We start from the raw sequence: 22,428 nt of genomic DNA, 5'->3' as shown, positions 1-22,428 counted from the left end.
TTTACACCCCCACCTTCCTCCTCCCTCCACACCAATCAAATTCCTGCTTGCTTCATGCCATATTCATTGTCCTACCTCATTCCCCCTCATTCCTAGAAAACAGCTCACCCACCCTCCCCCCTGCGATTCACAGTGCCCACCCTCCATAAATTCCAGCCGCCTGGCAATCAGTAACTTTACATCACACTTCACAGCTCCCAGAGTTTACACTACTTGTTACTACTCTCTTTGCTACTGCTCTCTAGGGTTTCTGGAGAAAAAAAATCCACTTTAAAAATATCCTGGGTACAAGTTGAACCCACAGTTAAAGTTTACTCGCACATTTACACATTTCATGGTTTTATTTTAACTAGTAGCTCAGGTCTATGTTCAATTATGCAGGGAAGCAAGACTGGATCCTTCGGGAACCAGTTTTTCTCTACTATAGAGAAGAAAGGCACCTCACCATTCAACAGAAACCCCCGGGCTGGGTCCACCTACGCTCTTATCTCCCCACTCCCCCAACCTCAAGCTGATGGGACCTTGCTGTTTCGTTTGTGGTCATTTATTTCACTCTCCCTGGAGCTCAGGCTGCCTCCCAGTGTGTGTCTGTGTGCACACGTGTGTGGCCACTGCTGTTTTTCCAAAGGGCTCACCTCTCTTCTGCCATTTTACCAGGACACAGGAGGCTCTCCCGCTCTCCCGCTCCCTCTCTCTTTCTCTCCCTGCCCCCAACTCAGCCTAGGCTTTTTCCTGTCTCTTAACTCCACCAGTGCAGCAACTAGCTGAGCTGCTTGCGTGAGAGAGAGAGAGAGAGAGAGGAGAGAGAGAGAGAGAGAGAGTGCTCGTGTGTGTGTGTGTGTGTGTGTGTGTGTGTGTGTGTGTGTGTGTCTGCGTGCGCAGCTAGGCCAAGCCTGCAAGCCCGCCTGTCACTGGAGAGTTTTAGTTTGCATTCAGAAGAAAGGAGGAGGGGAGACAAGGGGGAAGGAGGAAAAGGTGGAGGGGGAGGAGTGGGGGGGGCACCGAGAAGGGAGGGAGAATGTCTTGTTTGTGGCTTGTCAGCAATTGCTTGAGACAAGCTTCCATGTGTGAAAGCTACTTGGCATGAATGCCTGGGCCGTACCAAGTGTCACCGCAGCAAGAGGGGGAGTCAGAAGAAAAACAGATCAGACCAGAGCAGACAATAGGCCCCTAAAGTGTTCCCCCTAAGTTGCTTTGATGTTGTCCTAGTGTCTTGATACCAGGAGGCCAGGGATTGCAGGAAAAGGGTCTTTTTTGTCTTCATTCACTTTCCCCCCTCAGTTTCTGAAATGATTCTCCAGAATTTCTCCTCATAAAAAAGGTAAGAGCCCTAACAATTCCTTCTTCTGTGGCAGGCTCGTTCGCCCGTGCCTGGAAGTGGGGGTCTCATTCCTGCGCTGCTCAGGAGGAGCGCTGGGGTCCTGCCGTTGGAGCTCTCGCCTTGCCCCTGCAAGTCTTGCAAGGCGCGCGGGGCTGGGGATGGCCCCTCTTTCTAGGGAACCCCAGTAACACGATCTGTGCCTCTGGGTTGGTGGGGGAGAAGGGGTGGATGGAGAGGGCTGCGAGGAGGGTGTGAGGGTGGAGGTGTGAGGGGAAAAAGAGAGAGAGAGAGGGAGAGAGGGAGAGAGGAAGAGAGAGGGAAGCCTGAAAGAGGGAGAGAAGGGCAGAGCCCTCGTTCAGAGCAGCCCAGCCTGGAGCCCAAGGAGGCCTTGCAAGCTTGGAGCGGTGGTTCTCAGGCTGAGCAAGGGCCGGCTGGGGCTCTGCTGAGTGCTTGCAGAGACTGCATCGAGCTCCGTGTGTGCGAGGGTGTGTGCGCGTGTGCGTGTGCGTGTGCGTGTGCGTGTGTGTGTGTGTGTGTGGACTTCCCCCACACTGCCCTGGCGCGCCTCGTGAAGGGGAGGAACCCCAGTCCTTATCACCCGAGCCCAGACTCCCGAGGCAGAGCAGCAAGGCAGGCGAGGTGGGAGAGAGCAAGAGAACTCTGCCGCAAGACAATCCAGAAACTTTTCCAGTCTCAGGGATTTCTCTGGTGGTAGATACTGTAAAGGAGCTGTGGGAGAGGGGTTGGGAGGGGGGTGCCTCAGTTTCCCCGTCTGTACAATCCAAAGAGCTGAGAGGGGATGCTGCATGTCTCTGCCTGGGATTTGGTGAAACAGAACAGATCGTCAGGTCTAAAAGGCATGGAGAAATCTTGAAGCTAGAAACACTGTGGAATCACCAAGTAGAAGTGTTATCATTATTCTTGGTCATCATCATCATCATCATCATCATCATCAAACCATCATTAAAGACACCCTGAGACAAAAAAAAAAAAAAAAACAACAACAACCGGGGAACACAGATCAAGTGTCTGAGCATTTCTAAGGAAACAAAAAGCCTTTTTCCACCTGTTGGCTTCTGTCCTTCTCTCTTGTGTCTTTTCGTTAGATTTATTGGCCGATTTGTACAGAGAATGGGGTGGGAGGGGTTGGGTTTTCCCCTTTCCTCCTCCCTTGTACATATTTTGTTTAAAAGAAGGTCAATGTAAGATGCTTGAGAGAGAAAATGTGCCTCCTGTTATAGTAGTTTATTCAAGACCTTGTGTTTCCTGGTGCTGACAGGGCTTCTAGACACATCTGTAAACTCTACCTCGGAGGTTAAAGATTTTTATTGTGGCTTTTAGAGATTAAATGAGATTTATTTACAATTGCTGTTTATCAGAGAGTAAATATCTTACTGTGTGTGTGAGGGTAAGAATGTGAAGGCTGTTTACTCACTGGCGGTTTTGTGGATAAAACCTTTTGCTTTTTAAAGTGACATCTTGAGAGATGGGAATAGAAGGCTAAAATCAGTGCCTAATACTCATCTTTAAATTTTTTTTAAAGAAAAAAAATGTCTGCTTATTTTCTTGAACTGTGGATTTCCTTTCTTCTCTTCTTACACGGCGATTGCTTCAAGGCTTTCAGTTGTAGCTCTCTTTGAATTCTCTGGGGGAATTTCGCTTTCTTACCTAATTCGAGGTTTTCTGTGACTCTGCTAGTTGTCCAAAAAAATCTGCAAAAGTCTAGGAGGCTGTGTCTCCTTCCATTCTACCTGCAAATGTTTATCATACTGACTCCCTGTGAAGCTAGAGATTGAAGCAAGGGGCCAGCCCTGGTGGAGAATATTTATGTTCTTCCCTTGGAGGCCTGGAGAACCTGACTTCTGGGTGTGAGAAAGGATGAAGGAAAGATATTAATTGGCCTGGATCTGGCAAGAAGCACCCTCCACACACACACACACACATAATGTTTTGTTGGAATAGAACTGAACTTCGTATTTTAAAACTTAATTTTTTTCCCTACTTTTAAGCAGATCTTACCATGGTTTGTCTTTGGCAAGATTTCAGGTTCCGGATATCTTCCTAAAATGTTAGAATTTCAGAACTGCAAGGGACAAGAAAGGTTATTCATCAAGTTCTAAATGAGGACACTGAAGCCCTGGAAAGATCAGCAGTGACCTGAGGGGCTCAGTGAAGCATCTGGACCACACCCTGGGGTTCGGAGTGCCCTGAGGGCTGTCACGCCAGCACCCTTACCTGGCCGCCACACTTGATCTTGTACGGCCCAGCACTTGGGCCTGCCAGAAGGACAGGCAGCTTTTGGAACCTGCTTGCTGTGCCGGACGATAGCAATACATTCAGCCCTGCTCATGGCACATGGAGCAAACAGGGCCACCGCGCGTCACAGCGTGAGTTCGCGTGAATTCATTCCTGTGTTCACTTGTTGATTCAAGTAATACTGTGGGGGGCATTAACTAGGCACCAGGCACCTTGCTGGGCACTGAGGACACAGGAAAAACTAAGGCAGACGCGCCCTTGCTCTCAGGGAGCGTGTAGTCTTGGTGGTGTAATCAACATTAACCACATGGTTAAATTGGCAATTATGATAACGATAACTTATACTGAACAGCATGCAGATACTATAATAGGGCAGAGCATAAAGTTGTACAAGTAATTGCCCTAAATTTGTATGTAACTGGACATAAGCTAGCTGTCCTTTTCCCTTGCCTGAGTTCTCCCCCCAGCCAACTCCCATTCCAGTGGAGGCATTCCTATTCATAAAGTGGCCCAGTGTTTCCAAAGACAGTAAAAAGCACCCCCCTTCTTCACACAATGCAACAGAGACACAAGTAGTATCTATTAATGCTTGTACTATTAAATAACTCCCCACTCCTTGTGAGTTGGTCTCTGGAGCAGTCATCTCCGTGGTTCACATCAGCTCTAGCCTCTGCACACTGTGAAACTCTACTGGGCATTGCAAAAGACATGTGGTTAGTGAGGCTCTTGTCTCATTTCACTTACTCCTTAGTTTCCCCAGTTGATATGAAACACTCAGCTGCAGGAAACTCCACCGTTATCACGGTCATCTTGAAATTCCAAAGACAATAGTGTAATGAAATGGCTTTTTCCAATTCCTCCTAACAAGGGCACATGTTTATAAAGGGAAAAAAATTTTACAGCCTCTTCATCTTACCATAGTCCCATCTTGGTTGGGTTGTTAAAATCTTACTGGTTTGATCTCCCAAAGTAGGAGCATCCCCCATCCCCATTTTGGTCTTGGGTGGAAAGAACGTATGGTGGAAATGCCAGTCGTTTCCATGCAAGCAGACTGTGTTCACGCTTGTATCACCATTTTCTACATTGTGTGTTTCTCTAGTACTCAGAGGAGGGTTGTCTTCAGTGGTGTCAATCTATCTTTTTTTTTTAGACTAATTTAGTAGTTTAAAAGGAAGACAGATATGCCCACCCACACATAAATCATTGGTTTGGTGCCTATACTTTGGGAACCTACACAAGTCGTGTGATGAGCAAAATAAGAGTCATTTCTATGCACCCAACGTTGTTACGCAGTGAAGTACCGGCTGGCCTACGTTGTAGCGACAGCCCTACCCAGAGCTTGCCATCGTCATCTGCATTTGGCACCTGTGGCCACTGCCTTCTCCTGTGAGCCGTATGACTTCATTTGCAAGTATTTGATCACTTCCGACACACTCTGCCCGCCCCCCAATGTGTTACTCACTGGGGCGCTGCCTCTGGGGGAGGTAATCTGAGTCGCCTCCGGCTTCCGAAGAGTAATCTAAAGAGAGGAGTGAGCCAAGTGGGGAGCTAAGATGTGGATAAAACAAGGATCTGGTTGAGGAAGAAATTTAACAGAACTGGGGAGCTAGACAGCAGTGATCAGGTCATCCCTAACTCTAGGGGAGTAAAAATGAAGATTGATCACATTTTAAAAGGTGCATGATGTGGGTTCTGCGTGTAAATAAGAGTGTGAGAGCCCCTAGTCCTGCCGAAGGTTAAAACCAACACAACATGTGGGACATTCTCCAGACTTCTTTATTACAAATACTGCTTTTGCCTGCAGCTCTAGTGAAGGGAATTTGTGTGTGTGTGTGTGTGTGTGTGTGTGTGTGTGTGTGTCCCAAGAGACATAAATATAAGATGTAATATGGAAATCTTCTCCATTTCTTTTAAGCCTTGACATTTTAATGCACTTTAAAATATCTGCTCAGTCCTCTCTTATAATAGCCCTGTGAATTAAGTAATACCGTTATCCTTCTGTTATATTTGAGTAAGGTTATGTGACTCACCCAAGGACTCACAAAAAAATAAGGGGCAGGATGGCTTGCTGATTAAATCTCCCTGTTAGGCCAAATCTCTTCAAGAGATGAGAAGCAAAGAAGTGAGGCAGTCACCATTGATATTCCAGCCAAATTTACTTCCTTTCTTTAAAGACTTAAGATTTAGAATGTTGATCAAAAAAGAAGGGTCCCCAATTCTAATTGAATCATTACGTGTTTTATACAAGTGCATTGGACCAGCTTCTGGTTTTGGTTTTGCCATTCTGTGACCTAGGACTCCCCATTCTGCTCCTCTGTACCCCTGTAAGAATGAGGGGCTGGGCTACCTCACTTCTGTTTCCTTCCTGTTATTCTGTATTTCTCTAATTCTGTGAATAGAATGTTCCATGGATCTGGTCTTTTGATCACCTTATACAAAGCCCAATTCGAGAACTGTGGTTCCCAAAGGGGAGATGTTGTGAGTTTTGTGGATATAATGGCATTCATTCCTATATATCCCAACTATGTTGACATTTTGAAGTGAAAAGCACAATAGGCAAAAGTGGGGTTTTAATTTATGGATTTGAAGAGAATTGGCCAGTCAGCATGCAGGCACATGTGCAAGGGGACTAAAGAACCATTTTCAAAAGAATAGGCTGTTTTGAATGCACATCTTCATGTATAATAAGTATGAATTCAAAATGGATGGGCCTTGGGTACATCTCTTAGCTTCACTGTTCTTACTGCTTTCTCATAGAAATTGTGCTATTCCTTTTTGTACTGTGGGCTTACATATTGTTTTGAGGGTGCAAGGGACCAGTTTAAGCAACTGTAGTGCTGATGATACATGCTATGTGTTAAACACTATGCTTTGGGGGATGACAGGGCTACTGACGATCTTTATGATATGCAACTCCTGAAGGATATTGCCGAAGACTTGCTGATATGATGTGTGATATATATATATATGTAATATACCTTCAGGATGTGAGTGATAAACTGCTTCTGAAATGTGGCCAAGAGTGAGACAGACAGGTTGGAGAGTGAATGATGTTTTCATTAAGCATGTTTTGTATGAGTAATTCCAAGCACTATTCACTTGAAACTGGTTAAATCTTTGAAAAGATATCATTTTAAAATTTCACGTGGTAGCTCTTAATGTAATTTTCAGAATCCAGAGTAAGATCTTCTACCATGTTTTACTAATATCATCTGGCTTATAGCAAGGGAGACAAATTGAAGGCTGCTTTGAGATTAGCAAACCACTGACTCTCTTTGAATTGGTCTTATTTCTGTCTGCAAAAAAAAAGTATGTAAGATATAATTACTTTATAACTGGAGGAGGGAATTTGGAAGACCATATATAATAATTTTTTTACTTATACTATTCCTTTATTCTTGGTTGCTTAAAATTCCTGTCATTGGATATCTTGCTTAACTTCATAAAATCCTAAGAAGTAACTACACAAGAGCAATATACTGACTTTATAGATGGGAAAACATGAACAGGTTTGTGAAATGATATACCAGCAAGTTTTTTTGAACATAAGAATATATTCTATAGAAATATGTGAAATGTGGTTATTGGTGAGTGCCAAACTTACAGGAAAAGAAAAGCATGTTCTATATATGCTATATATTGTTGCTAATCTAACTTTTAATGATCTAAGTAATTATCAAAAGTATTTTTATGTTGTGTGTTAACTATACTAGAATTAAAATAAAAAACTTTTTAAAAAAGTATTTTTATGTTATTCACTTAAAGATTCAAAATGCCTCTAATCAAAAGCTTTGGACAATTCACAGCGCTCACCATAGCACTGTGAATTGTGCAAGACTGTTGAATCACAGATCTGTACCTCTGAAACAAATAATGCAATATATGTTAAGAAAAAAAAAAAGAAGATAGCAGGAGGGGAAGAATGAAGGGGGGGAATCGGAGAGGGAGACAAACCAGGAGAGACGATGGACTCTGAAAAACAAACTGAGGGTTCTAGAGGGGAGGGGGGTGGGAGGATGGGTTAGCCTGGTGATGGGTATTAAAGAGGGCACATTCTGCATGGAGCACTGGGTGTTGTGCACAAACAATGAAACATGGAACACTACATCAAAAACTAATGATGTAATGTATGGTGATTAACATAATAAAAAAATTCTCAGGAAAAAAAAAGCTTTGAGAGCTTTAGTAATTTCCATGAAAACCATAATCATTCTTTTCCTTGAAAAATAAATACACAAACTCAAAATTAACAGTAATGGCAGCTGAAAGAAGCCAAGCCATCATTTGCTCGGAGGAGAAACTTGGGAACCTTGAGGTCGCTTTATCTTGTCTAATACTAGATACACTGGACTTTCTGTTATCATTGGGGCTTGTGTAGTTAGCGTATGGTTGAGGAGAAAAATTTTGCTTAAGGTGTGTGAATAAGGAACTTTTTGAATGTGGGTCAAGGGCATACTTGCCTTTTCTAAAGATGCCTGGATTTGTAGTTTATTGTATAGAAGTCCATGATATACTGGGGTGTTAAAGTCAACCATAGTCTTTTTTTAAAGATTTTATTTTTATTTCTTTATTTGACACACACACACACACACACACACACACACATACACAGAGGGATCACAAGTAGGCAGAGTGGCAGGCAGAGGGAGAGGGAGAAGCAGACTCCCTGCTGAGCAGGGAGCCCTATGCGGGGCTCGATCCCAGGACCCTGGGATCATGACCTGAGCTGAAGGCAGACGCTTAACCAACTAAGCCTCCCAGGCGCCCCTAAGTCAACCATAGTCTAAAGAATGCAGGGTTTTAGCATCTGTGCTAATGCCCGGGCTTCTACCTTTGCCTGGACATCCTTCTGTCTCATCTTTTCCAAGCCATCTCCTGCTGCTCCTTCAAGACTTATCCTGGGCATTTCTTCTGGGAAGCTTCTTAGACCCTATCTCTGTTCCTCCATCTCCTGGGCTGGGCGAATGCTTATATGGCCCTTACCACACGGTGCTGCAATTGGCTGCCTCCTGCTCTGGGCTGTAGCTCCTTCAAGGTTTGGGACCGTCTTTAGTTTTTGTACCCCCACTGCCTAGCACAGGGTGAAACAGAGCAGGTGGTTAATAATTGCTGTCAAGTGAATAAACAGCTCACATTGAAATGTAGCTTATTAAGAAATTTAACTAAATACAAAAAGAATGACAGGTAAAAATCTCAAATTACACAACCTTATGTCCCATGTTAAAAAAGGAAATTTCTTCTGTTAAGGTATTCACGCTTCTCCCCCTTTGCAAAGAGTAAATCCTACATACAAAGTATTTTGAATATCCCCGAGTCTTTCCTTCTCGTATGCTCGGATTTTCTCCCCTAAAACTTCTAAGTCCTCTTTCTCATTCTTGGGCCTTGTGGTTCCTGTATCTAAGAGTTTATTTTTCATGTCAGAGGATCATGGGTGATAATGAGTGGTGAAGTTTGCGTTGATATTTAGGTAGCGGCTGAATAGGAGAAGTTTCTTCTACCTCAGAAACAGGGAAAATAAAGACATCTTTGAGAGAGTCTGGACGATCAGAGGGTAGGACGGTGAATGCCTGTCTTCAGGAGTCTGCAGCTGTGACCCACCTGAAACAAAGAAGGGACAATACAATTGAATCTTCATTTTCTAAAAAAGGTTTTAAGTGCTGACCCCTCTAGAAAAGGCCTTCTGGTTGCAAAGAACTGACTCACTGTGGTTTCCTCCAGGAAAGCGGCATTCACTGTGAGGATGCTCACAGATGGAACCTGAAATTAGAACTGGAAGTCTTTCAGGTCCCGAGGTAGCTCTAGGAGCAACCTCTTCTGCTATATCAAACTTGTTCTCTCACTGTGTGTTGCTTTATTTGGGCTCCTTTGGCTACGTGCTGGTTTGGTCTTCTAGCTGGGCTCTGAGTAACCTCTCTCAATCTCAGAGCTTTTGCTTACACCTGGTGTTGCTTCTTTGACTTGCCAAGACTGCCATGTCCAGAACCCTACCCTCTCCACCCTCCTCCCTTTGTTTCTTCTTCATGTCTTCTTTCCTTACATTCTTTCATTTGTAATTTCCCCTGATAATTCCTTCATTCTCTCAGATTTTCCTAATTCAGATACCCAAGAAAGAATCCAATAACCCAACTCCTCTTTTCATTGCCATTCTTCTAGGTCCCTAACCAGCCTTGCCCAAGGGTCAGACGTACACCTCGAGCCCAGGGGGTTGTGGGCGGTGGTGGAGGGGTTGTTACTTGGTATAAAACTGGGTTGCCTTTTAGTAGGAACTATGGAAGTGCATCTTCCCTTTCATGTAGGTGGCAACAAATGTATTTGACATATCTAATATAAGTCCATTATGGAAATATAAGAAATTAAGGATAACCAGATTATTAAAAATTAAAATGTTTCATGGTTGACACTTATATAACGGAGATATGAAGACTGTGGGAACAAATAGCAAATTTATAACCAGCAAAGAAATTAGGAGAGGGAAATGTGTTAGATTTAGTTCTTAGATGAGTGACATCATTTCATGCATTTATGAAAAAGCAGGAGTGTGTGAATAGTGAAAGTGAGAATATATTTTCTCAGGTCCCCGGAGGCTGGTTTAAAAAGCAAGCATAATCCCCAAACTGGGGACCAGGATGGGGATAAATAGGAATACTAAGCTTCTTAGGGAGTCTCTGCTTATTCTTCCCGCCTGTATTTTCTTTCTCTGCTTCCTATTCTGTTCTTGATCCCTGTTTAGCTTCTGGAACAGTCTGTCATGAACTAGTGATGTGACCTTGGGCTGGTTATTTATTCTCTCTGAAACTCAATTTACTCATCTGTAAAATAGGGATAATGATTATTATTTCAATAGCTTATTATAAGAATTAAATTAGATGGCATAATATATTTAAAGTGACTGGTACACATTACCTAGGACGTAAGAGGTGCTCAGTCAATTGTAGCCATTATTCTAGCACACAGGAAGGAAGGAAACATTGACTGAACAATGTGTGGGGTAAAATTTTGCTTGCTAGATCATGTATTTCATGTAAGAATCCTGCAAGGACTTATATTATTATTTCTACTTTATGAACAAGGCTACAGTGTTAGTACTTACTTGAGTATGTGCTAAGTGCAGAACACTGAGTTGAACCCTTTCAGGTGTTGTCTTATTTAAACCAAGCTATGTGCTATTTATGTTTTCATCTCATAGTTAAGGAAACTGAGGTCTAGAGAGTTTAACTTGCCCAAAGCCATACAACTAGTAAGTGACCATCAGAAGTTGTGTGTAAGCCCGGGGGAACTCAGGTCCGGCTCACTCCAAAGCTTTCCAAAGGCACGTAGTGGATGAATGGGAATGCAACTGTATCAAGATCCGGCTCTTGTGTTGGACAGTGCGTTCGTAGTTCACTACCAGAGGTCCACACTGACTGAACGACAGATAGCGGGAGGCACACCTGTGCTCATGCCGCATCTGAATCTGAATGCCATGACTAGACAGACAAGGGCAAATTTTGGAAAGGGTACAAAGGAAAAAATTTTAATAATTACAATACATAAGAAATAGGGGCTCTTAGACCTGATGAAATGATTTAACAAGACATGTTGAATGTCTACTCTGTGTCGGGCAATGAAAAATGAACTTGGCATTGTGGGAATGCAAGGCAAGTAAGGCTGAATTCCTACCTTTAAGATTCTTTCCTTCTGGTGGAAAGAGATAGATGCTCACACAACTTATAAAGCTTAGAGCAATGGAGCAAAGAACTGGGGTAGTCAAGAGAGAGAACAGTTAATTTGCTGGCAAAGGGAATGGTGGTAGAAGGCACTGGGGAAAGCTTCATGCAGGAGACAACATTTGCAATGGTCTTTGAGGGGACAAATACAGAAGAACAAGAAGCCTTCTGTAGTTTCCTTCTTCTTCATACCAATGGTTTTATTAAGGGGGTTATGAAGTAGCTAGTTATAGATAGACAGTTAATAGTATTTTCAAAGATTGGGTTCTTTGACCAAATGTGGAGAAATACCTACCCTTATTAATCGTAAGCATATATTTGCATTTTCCTGGCCTGCACTTCCATGTGTCTCTATTGAAGGAGCCACAAAATGGAATCCTGTTTTCTATGCATTCTAGGTTGAGGATCTATAATTGCCCAGCAATCCAACAAGAACCTACAAGTCCTTCAAGTGGCCCAATGGTACACCACCATCAGCTTTTGGTTGTATTGCGTGGTGTTAAGTAGTACTAAGGTACTGGCAAGTGGGTCATTTATCCATTTAAAATCTGGATTGGAGATTTTAGTCTGTGCCTGGGGGTTCCCAATTTTTCTTACATACAATACCAGGTCTTCTGAAAAAAAAAATTGCTTTGTTTTGAGACAGTCCCAATTTAAAACATTCTGCCTTGTCTTCATAAGTATATTCATGATTGGTAATCTATGTGTTCGATTGTTATTTAAGTTGTGAATTAAACTGAGTTTCCACGGCCTCATCCTGTTTCAGGAGGCCTGTAGACATCTGCTCACAGATTTTGTCCACTTGAATGAGAACGCACAAACTCATCTTTGCGGTGTAAGGTAGAAACCTAGCCAAGATCCCTTGTTTTGGTTTGGTTCTTTGCTTACGTCCCCTTTTTTCCAAACTGTGTTGATGGACATTATGCTCAACCTCCCTTCAACGCCTGGCTCAAATGTCACTTTCCTCACAAAGTCTTTCTCAATTTCTAGAGCCTGAGGAATCTCTCCATCCCCATGGTGTCCGTGTTAACTGGTTCTTTTCTTGGCATGATCATAATAGCTATACATGTTCACTATCACAAATCCCTTAATAGGTGGTAAACGAGAAGGCGGGGCTTTAGGTTCAGTTCACCTGTGGATCGCTCTAAACACCCAACATGGCTCCTTTCCTACAAGTAGCTGGTGCTCAGAGATGTTCACTGAACTAAACTGAGTTGAATTCTGGGTTTCATTGGACTGGCTTTGCATATGGTAACATTGATGTCTGAGCTCTGCTTCCTTTTTGGAAAGAAAGGTTGCTTTAAAAACAAAAGGCTTTTAGCTGATTTAAGGATGAAAGAAACCATGTAATATAAACAGTAATTGTAATTATTATTAATAAACATCATTAAAATATCATGAACTGATAGAATTACTTCCATGCTTGCTTTTGCTGGCAGGGTGGGCAGGCCCGCTAAACTAACTGGTCTTTTCCATCTGTAATATCTATGATTCTTTGAAATTTTATGTAGACAAGTGCAAGCTAATGTACACTGGAAGGAACAATTGAAACAGCTCATACTCACTGATGGGCTCTGAATTACTCTACTTGTAAGTGCTCAGGAAAAGGATCTCGGATTCATTGTGGATTGCTCAATGGAGACATCTGCTTGCTGTGCCGAGGCAGCCAGAAGAATGAATGAGATATAATAGGCTGTATTAACTTTGAGAATGGGATAAAGAATGATGCAGAAAATAATATAGTGCACATAATTTGGCATTGACTATTTCTGTAATTACAATAAAACATTTTAATGATATACATTGATGTTATGACTTCACCTTAAAATCAGAATTCGGCATTGGGTCCTTTCATTTCAAAGAAAACAAAGCAGAAATACAAAGGATCTAGAGAAAAACAACAGACTGTCTCCAAGACATGCAAGGGATATAATGAGAAACTGAAAAGACAAGGACATTTTAATTTGGGTGGGGGGGGGAATGACATTGTATAAATTTATTTAAAATTAATGAAAGTTTCAGAAAATTGCTAAAGCTAGCTTCAGATTATCCTTGGTAATGGAGGTCAGAGATAGGCAGGATAATTGAAATCCCTGATAATCTCCAACCCTCATTTCAGCTATTAGTGGCAGCATCCTGTCCTATGAAAAGTTTTAACAAATGAACAAACGCAAGACATTGCAGCTCAGGATTTGTGAACTAAATGACCCATGAGAAAGGCAGCCAGGGGTGTTGGGAAGCTCACAGAGTTTGGAATTAGTTGACCAGGGTTCTAGCCCCCATTCTCTGTCCAACCTTGAGTGATAAGCTTGACTTCTATGAGACCCAGTTCCTTCATCTGTAAGATGGAGATAGTAGTAATATTTATTTTATGGGTTTGTTGAGAGAACAAAATGAGCTCATGGGAAGTGGTGGGTGAGCCATGACGTTTGATACTGAGCGCTGGTTGCCCATTTGGCTTGTTGGTCTCAAGGGCAGACATGGCTCCTGGCACCTGGGAGCTTACATCACACCTTCCCTTCTCTTGAACTTTCTACATTTTATGTTCATGGCAGGAGATTTTAAAAGAGGCATGCTACACTTCATCTCCAGGATCATCCACAGACCGTCTGTCCTACCCCCTTGCTCCCAGAAAGACTTAAGATAATTTTGACATGTTTTTATTAATGCATGATCATTTAAAGGTCATCTCCTGGTAATTTTCACAACGGCCCTTTGAGGTGTAGATGGCAGTTGTCTTCATTTTCTAGAAGAGGACACTGAGGCACAGACAACTTGCTTAAGGACACATAGTAATGGCTGAATAGAGTCAGACCTGCATTTTCTTGCCTCTGGGTTGATTGACAAAATCTAGAAAACTGACTTATGTGACTATACTGATCCCTTCCCTGGGGAGTGACTGGCCTTTTCTTAATTCTCTTGGAACTCCTACTCTACCCTTTGGCACACAATTCAGGACTCACCTCTTCCATGGAGCCTGTCTTAAGCCCTCTCTTCCCCTGAAAGGAGTCATCTTGTCTGCCTTAGTACCCTGTATAGTAGCTTTTAACATACTTTATGTTAACAGTAGAAATCCTTATACCCTATGCAATTAATAGTTGGTGATTTAGTTGAACAAGTTAGTTAAAGCAGGAATCATACAAAACGATGGAATCATTCCTGAAGCTTTTATTTCAACTTAAAACATACCTCGAGTTTTTGATGTAAGGCCAAGGCCTTGCTTGTCTTTTGAGTTTCAAGCCTCCCATTAGAGCTCTGCGTCCTATTTCTCATATAAGCCACACCTCTGAGGTTTTGCAATCATTTTGTCTTTGTTTCTTTAAAGTGGAGCAAGATCTTAAAGACATTCTGTGAGGCAATTGGATTTTTCCAGATTTTTTATGATGTTTTACAGGTGGCTCTCCCACACATATTATCAATAGCATGTGTTTTTAGTAACTCACCTTAATGTGCCTTTCCCAAACATTCACCTTAGATCTTGTAGACACAACTTCTCTCTTCTTTATTCACATTCCTTACTTTAAGTAAGCTTAATTAAATTGTGTAATAACAATGATTATTGTTTTGGGGAACAGTGAATTTTGGGAACAAACACTCTGACTTCCGGTGAGCAGAAACTCCACTGTGGGAATAGCAGAGTGCAGGCATCCTAGAGGAGCCTCCCACTGGCTATGATCACCCCGCATCATGGGCCTTATGTCTTTACATTTACAGGGAGAAGGGAGGCCACAGATTAATCAGTTAAGTGTCGGTCACTTAAGAGAGCTTCTGCTTGGTATGGCTTCTGTTCCATGTCTGGCCTAGAAGACGAATGCCTTGAAGGTCTAGCATTTATCTTTCTAGTTAGTCCCAGAATCCAGCACAGTGATGGGTATATAGTGATCCCTCAATAAATGTCAACTAATTGGCCGACTAGCCATACCAACAGAAATAAAACTCAACTTTGCCACTGAACATCTGCTGCTGGGAGTACTAAGCAGCAATCAACTGTCCAGAAGTTAGTTTAGGGAGAGAGAGAGGAAGAGCTAGCAAGTGAATTTCTAATATTAATATAAGGTAAAATAATGCGTACCAAACTAATGATGTAGTGTATGGTGATTAACATAACAATAAAAAATAAAAAAAAAGAATGCGTACCATTAATACTTAAATGTAAGGCAGCTATAAAGAATTGGATTTTGTGTAATACGTAATTAACCTGGGTAACTCAATAACACAAAATAACATTGAGACAAGCATGCTTGATAACATTTTATAAAAGACATGTCCTTAGTGAGGAAAAATCCACACTTACCACCACAGTATCTGACTACAAAAACCTCTCTGGTGATTAGGTGCAGGGCCAGCCAGGTCATGAAAAAATTTCCCTTACTGACGTATCATTGGAGCATGGGGTTTATTAAATGATTCTTGGAACAAAGTAAAGCATCTTGAATTGAGCACCAGAAGAGGAAAGAAGGCAGATCTGAAGGATATTAAAGTTGACGAAGACATTCTGTGGTAGGTGATTGGTTTGGAAGATGGTGGTAGACTGCTGGTGATGGCAGGGTTGTTCTCTTTCCTAAGATAAAGTAAGCAAAACATTTAGCCTTGTGCTCAATAAATGTTGGAACCAAAATAGACTCAGTAAGCAAAGTTGGAAAATTATAGAAAGTTCACATGACCACAGGAAATGGGATGATAAAGAATATATATCTTTACACAAATATGTAACTATTTGTATAAAGTATAGAGAGAGAATGTGTGTGTGTGTGTAGAATAGAAGTAATGCTCCATAGGATGTAGAACCTTCTCATTAATTTTTCATTGTGAGAATCTGTAGACCAGTTCCAATTATTAATTCTTGAGGACCTCCCTGTTTCTTGAGAGGTTGTGAAGCTGTTGTCTAGCAAAGGAAGAAGGGAATTAACATGGCATTGAGCACTCCTTGTGTACCAGTCATTATGCTAAGTATTTAATATATGTTATCATATTCCTTTGAATATAAGTTGCCATTGATTTTTGTAAGACCTGTATTACTTTATGTGCCACTATGAAAGAAAAAAATAACACTCCTAATTAAATTTTACCAATGGTAAAAGGCATCTTGATTTGCGAAATGTGAAAAAATACCCATCTTATCAATGCGATATGGTATCTCATTTAATCCTCCCAACAACCCTTGAAGTAAGTATTATTAATACTGCCAGATGAAGAAAGTGAAACTCAGAGAAGTCAAGTAATTTGCCTAAAGGCAAATAGCTGGTAAGTGTCAGAGCTGGAATTTGACCCAAATTGGTGTCTCCAAATCCAGTCCCCGTCTCATATTCTTGTGCCACTGATTGAAGTCAGTGCTTGCCCCAAAACCCAGATTTTTTTAAATATTTTTTTCAACATTTTATTTATTCATTTGAGAAAGAGAGAGTACGAGCAGGGGGAGAGGCAAGGGGAGAGGGAGAAGCAGACTCCCTGCTGAGCTGGCTTGATCCCAGGACCTGGAGATCACTACCTGAGCCACCCAGGTGCCCTGTGATTTTTTTAAATAAAAAATAGAAACATTATATTCTAAAAGCATTTACCTTTGGACCTATCTCCCAAAGATGTTTCCTCAGGGGAAACTGTGAGCGACACTGGGGTCAATGATGGCCATGGATTTCTAAGGGTAGAAGGAAAATTTGAGTCCCTCCAGCCAGTCTTCCATCTGGTCCTTGAACCCTTGATGATAAAACTCCCCCAAGGAGCCACGCGGCCTCTGAGAATCACCAGCGGGAGGATCACTCGATTACTCAGGCAGTTGGGTGCACCTGTTGTGAGCACTGCTTTCATCTACTCCCTAGTCCTGGTTCTGTCTGTGGAAATATAGAGTTGGTCTCACTGTCTTAACCCCTTGTGGCCTTTCCCATATCTGAAACAGCTATGAGGGTTCCTCTAAGTCTTCTTTTCTCCAAGTTGAACATTCTGAGTTCTTTATAGGACACGGTCTAGAAATTTTTCTCTCTGGCCACTATACTGAATGCACCTCTGTTTCTCTGCGTTCCTTTTCAGAGAGGCATTCAGAATTGATCATTTTGCTCCACAGGAATAGAGAACGATCACCTCCCTTGTTTTAGGTACTATATTTCTCTTGGTACTACCTGCAAGTACATCTGATTTTTCCAGCACTTCAGAGAAATGTAGGCTCTCCTCCCCACTGTGATTTCTCCTTACTTAGTCTCCTCTCTTCCTCCTTTTTTTTTTTTTTTTTTTAAAAACACATGCTGCTATGGGATGCCTGGGTGGCTCAGTTGGTTAAGCAACTGCCTCCGGCTCAGGTCATGATCCTGGAATCCTGGGATCGAGTCCCGCATTGGGCTCCCTGCTGAGCAGGGAGTCTGCTTCTCCCTCTGACCCTCCCCTCTCTCATGTGCGTGCTCTCTCTCACTCATTCTCTCTCTCTCAAATAAATAAAATCTTAAAAAAAAAAAACACACATGCTGCTATGTAGGCAACCTGGACTCTTGTGATTTATATGTTGAACTTAAGTTGTTCTGCTTTGGTCACTTTTAAAGTTCATTTTGTTAGAATTGACATTTTGAGCATTTTTTTACTTTGGCTTTTTGTTTGTTTGCATTTGATGGTCATGACTCCCAATTTTGTAACACCCAAAAACGAAAACATTTAAAAATGTTTTCTATAGCTTTAACTAAATCACCATTTGACAAATTGAGCAGGACAGGGCCAAGGACAGAGCCCTTTGGGAAGTCATAGGAAATCATTTTAGTTGTTGAGGTACCAATCCATCACATTTTTCCATTGTGCCCCCCATATGTCTCTATCTTGTCTGGAAGAATATCAGGTGCTTCACATACACCATCCCACATAACCTGGATGGATAATACTGTTCCTCTTTTATAGCTGGGTAAACTGAGCCTCACTGGGGAGGTAACTTGCCTGGGATTGCCTGTTTACTAGGAGTGGAACTGAGATTTGCACACAGGTTTTCCCAACCCATCCGCTCTGTGTGGCTGTACCCATTGTGAATTACTTTGCTGGGATCCAGAGATGCAAATACTACCTGATTTTCCTGAGTTACAGGAGAGCACTTCTGACCTCAAAGAGACAAATATTATAATAGAAATGCATTCTCTCCCTCCTTCTCCTGGAGAACCACAGGCAAGAGCATGGATACCTCACTCCCTCTCTAGGGATAGGACTTACACCCTCACCTTCCCATGGACCTCTCTTAGAAAAGATATAAAAGTAGTGTTTGAAAAAGATTTCCTGGACCTTCTGGGCAATTTGAGTAATTGGGTCCTGCAGGTGAGGAACTAGGTGCAAAGAAAACAGATTTTAAGATGCTGGTAAAAAACTGTTTACCTAAACTCTTGGTAATAAAGTCACACACACACACACACACACACACACACACGAAACCAGAGTTAGAAAGGCTTGCTTTCACTCCCTTCCTTAGGACATGCTACAAGGACTTCATATTTCAGAATAAATTACTACTATGAAGTTTAAAAAGGAAAGAAAAACAACATAAATGATACAGGGAATTACCCCTGCTGCTCAAACCACAACTGGTATCCAGCTTGTTGGTAGGTGAGAAGGTGTGTTGGCATGGATGGGATCCACTAGGGGCAGCAGACCAGGGTGAGGTAAGCCATCTGAGGAAGTATCAACTGCCACATTTCTTTTTCACTGAGAGACAGATCTTTGGTGTATCCCTTAATCTTCCAGGAGGAGTCTTGTTAATTAGTAAGAAGTAATGAAAACAGGTACCATTGTTTCATGAAAGCTTCACGATTCTCAGCCATAATTAATAACAGATGCTTTGCAATGAAACAATGTACTAACAATATGTATAGCTTAAAAAACAACAAGGATGGGGCACCTGGGTGGCTCAGTTGGTTAAGCATCTGCCTTCGGCTCAGGTCATGATCCCAGGGTCCTGGGATCGAGCCCCGCATTGGGCTCCCTGCTAAGCGGAGAGTCTGCTTCTCCCTTTCTCTCTCCCCCTGCTTGCACACAAGTGCTTTCTCTCTCAAATAAACAAATAAAATCTTTAAAAAAAAATAAAAAACAAGAACATCCAGTTATCACCTTTCATAAAGACAGTCAAGGTCAGTGCATGAGACGAAAGATAGTAGTGAGGAAAGATTGCCTTCTTGCTTCCCCAGCAAATATACCCATTTTCTACATAGAGGTCTTTCCTCCATGAAGTTCATTCAGTACCTTTCATCCAAAGCAGAGTCACTTAAGATAAATGAACTCACAATTGATTGAGGTAAACCCCAACACACTAATTCAGTCTTTCTGGAATGCTAATACTGCAGTGAAGAATTAGGGAATTAGATGAAACTTTTATCTTTTTTTCTGCAAAGGAACTGCTCAACTCAAAATTAATTGCTAAGGGAAATGGTTCTACATTATTTCCTATAAACCTACCTTGGGGACTGAAGGACTGTGGGTAGTGGGGAGCCCCAGACATGGAATCTATGTCCTAGGGCACTGTTAACACAGTGCATAATTTTCAGCAACTCCCAAGTGACTTTTTCTGACATCCATTCCATGTAAAACAATGGAAGCCTATTTCCATGCTTATTTGTGTTTCCCGGGAGCCCTTAGATGCCATAGTGAAGACGAAAGGGCTAGACCCTTTTTCTTACTCCCTCTTACGATTATTCATAATTTTCTAAAATCATCTCATGGAGCAATGCTGCCTAAAGAGGAATCTTAGGTCTATTTGTCTATTTATTCATTTGTTCATTCATTCATTCAACAAATATTTATTAACCATGTCCTACATGCTATGTTCGCTGCTCAGGACTAACAAGCATAAAAAATGAGTAAGCTTCAGTCATCATCCTCAAGGAACTAATCATTTAGTAGAGGAGTAAGACACATATGCAGATAGCTGTATATAAGAACAGCATAATACATCCTTTAAAAAGGTTCAGACAAAATCCTGTGGGAGGTTCACATCTAGTCAGAAAGAACAGGGAAATCATCATGGAGATGATATCATTTGACTCCAGGGATAGAGCAGTATAGGATCTCAACGGATGCAACTGGAGGAAACATCCGTTCAGACCCAGGAAACCACATAAATAAAAGCAAGGCATGTTCTGAGAAGAGCAAGTAGACCAGTTTGGCCAAAGCATAAGAGGGAAGTATGGAGAGAGGCGCAGTTCAGGATACATGCTGGAGGATCTCGAACACTGGGTTTGAGAATTGCAATTTCGTTTCGTGGGCAGTGGGCAGTCATTGAAAGTTCTCGAGCAGAGAATGATGTAAGCAGATCTTTAGTTTGGGAAGATTTATTTGCTGTGGTATGTGGGGTGGGTTGCAGAAAGGACAGATGAGAGTCCGGAAGACCAGTGAGAGCGCTACTAAGGTATTTCTGGAGCAAAGGGCTAAGGACTGGAATTGGGGTGATGGCAGTGGAAATGCAAAGAGGGGTTGAGCTTCAGAAACACTAGAGGCAGTTTGGTAACAGATTGAACTGGGGTGGGGAGAGAGTCACACATGACAGAGAGCTGGAAAATGGTGACGCTCCTAAGAGAAACTGGGTGCGTGCACTTGAGCACTTGCACTGATGTGTTTGGGCAAGGGGATGGCAGGATTAGGAGTAATCTTTTTAAAAGGCAAATCAGATCTCATTGCTCCCCTGCTGAATAATATCCAAATGGCCTTCCACTGCATTTAGAATAAAATCCAGCCTCCTTACCATGGCCCAGTGTAAGCTCCACATGAGCTGGCTCCTGATCTGCTCTAACCTTATCTCTTAGCACTCTCCTCTGCTTCAGTGTTAGTCCTATTGACCACCTTGCTGTCCCTCAGATGCACCACGTTCATTTCTGCCTCAGGGCCTTTGCATTTACTGTACCCTCTGCCCACAACACTGGCCCTTTCTTGGTGGTCAGGTCTCAGCTTAAATGTCATTTCCTCAGAGAAGCCTTTCCTATCCAATCAATTACCATGCCCTTTGCCCACAGCCACTCTTTATCACATCATCCTGCTTTTTATTCTTCACAGCATTTACCATAATCTGAGATGATCTTATTTATTTGTTCCTTTTGTGTATGTCTGTTCCCCTCTACCAAAACCAAGCTCTAAGAGTGTGTCTTGCTCATAGCTGTGGTCTGACTGTTAGAACTATGCCCGGCACGTATGAGGTGTTTCATGAGTCGTTGTCAAGTGAATGAATGAATGAATGTGAATCCATTTTGTGGGGGAGTGTTGGCTTTTTATGCAGGTGTTACATTCAGGTAGAGATGGGCAGCAAGGACTTGGGTATGTGGGGTTAGAGTTCAAGAGAGGGCCATGTGTGACATTTGTCTTATAGGAGATGAAAAGTCAGGACAGGTCAGCTCCTGGGCCATTTTGAGCAAAGGCATCTCTTCACTGCTTCTGCCTCAATCACTGATCCCAAATCTACAGTCTCCAACTTAACCTACAGTGTTTGAGTGAGTGTCTTTTGTCCTCCAGAGATTGTCTACTTGGTAGACTTTAGCAAAAAATGCTACCTTGTCTGAAGTGGTTTTTGAAATTCCTGTCTCAGAATTGCTCAGAGTCTACAGCACCTTAATAATATTGTAAAATATTAACAACTACCATTCACTAAGCACTTGTGCCAGGCACTATACTAGGTATTTTCAGAAACTATCTCACTAAATCCCACTTCAAAACCTTGTAAAGCAGGTAAAAAATTCCCCAGTTTGTGTTGAGGAAACTGAGACCCAGAAACATTAAATCCCATGAGCAATGTTAGATCTGAGGTTCAAATGGAGTCTGAGTGACTCCAAAGCCTGCATGCTTAACTGCTGGTCAGTGTCCTCTGTGATGAGGTACGTGTGGAGGGAGAGGGTTCTGGGAGCATGGGAAGGGGGTGGGAATCTTTCTTTCTTGAATGTGACTGTGTCTTTTTGAAACCAGCCAGGAGCTGTAGAACAGAATCCTGGTTATACCACTCGATAGGTGGGTGAACTCATGGGGAACTTTCTCAGTAATAAAATGCTGCTGAGAATGCTCCTCATAGAATTGTTCTGTCAACTATAATCTGTAAAATGCCTGGCACATAGTGGGACTTCATTTCGCACTCCTTTCTTTCTCTTATAAGAGACACAACTAACTCTTGATTCTTTCAGGGTTTGATTATCTAGTTGGCGGAAGATCGAGTCC

At 42.2% G+C, this 22,428-nt stretch overlaps 1 protein-coding gene across 3 annotated transcripts in view; it reads left to right on the top strand.

Moving 5' to 3' along the window:
- The first annotated feature begins 1,126 nt into the window (after positions 1-1,126).
- LOC144381872 (uncharacterized) overlaps positions 1,127-22,428 on the top strand; it is a 67,546-nt gene continuing 46,244 nt past the window's right edge. For all 3 annotated transcript variants that reach the window (XM_078072525.1, XM_078072526.1, XM_078072527.1), the window contains exon 1: positions 1,127-1,321. The gene's annotated coding sequence lies outside the window, so the exon portion shown is untranslated. The remainder of the gene's footprint in view (positions 1,322-22,428) is intronic.

This window comes from Halichoerus grypus, chromosome 5, assembly GCF_964656455.1.
Source record: "Halichoerus grypus chromosome 5, mHalGry1.hap1.1, whole genome shotgun sequence".
Classification (NCBI taxonomy): Eukaryota; Metazoa; Chordata; class Mammalia; order Carnivora; family Phocidae; genus Halichoerus; species Halichoerus grypus.
Note: the sequence above shows the minus strand (reverse complement) of the source record. Positions and strands in the feature narration are given on the sequence as shown.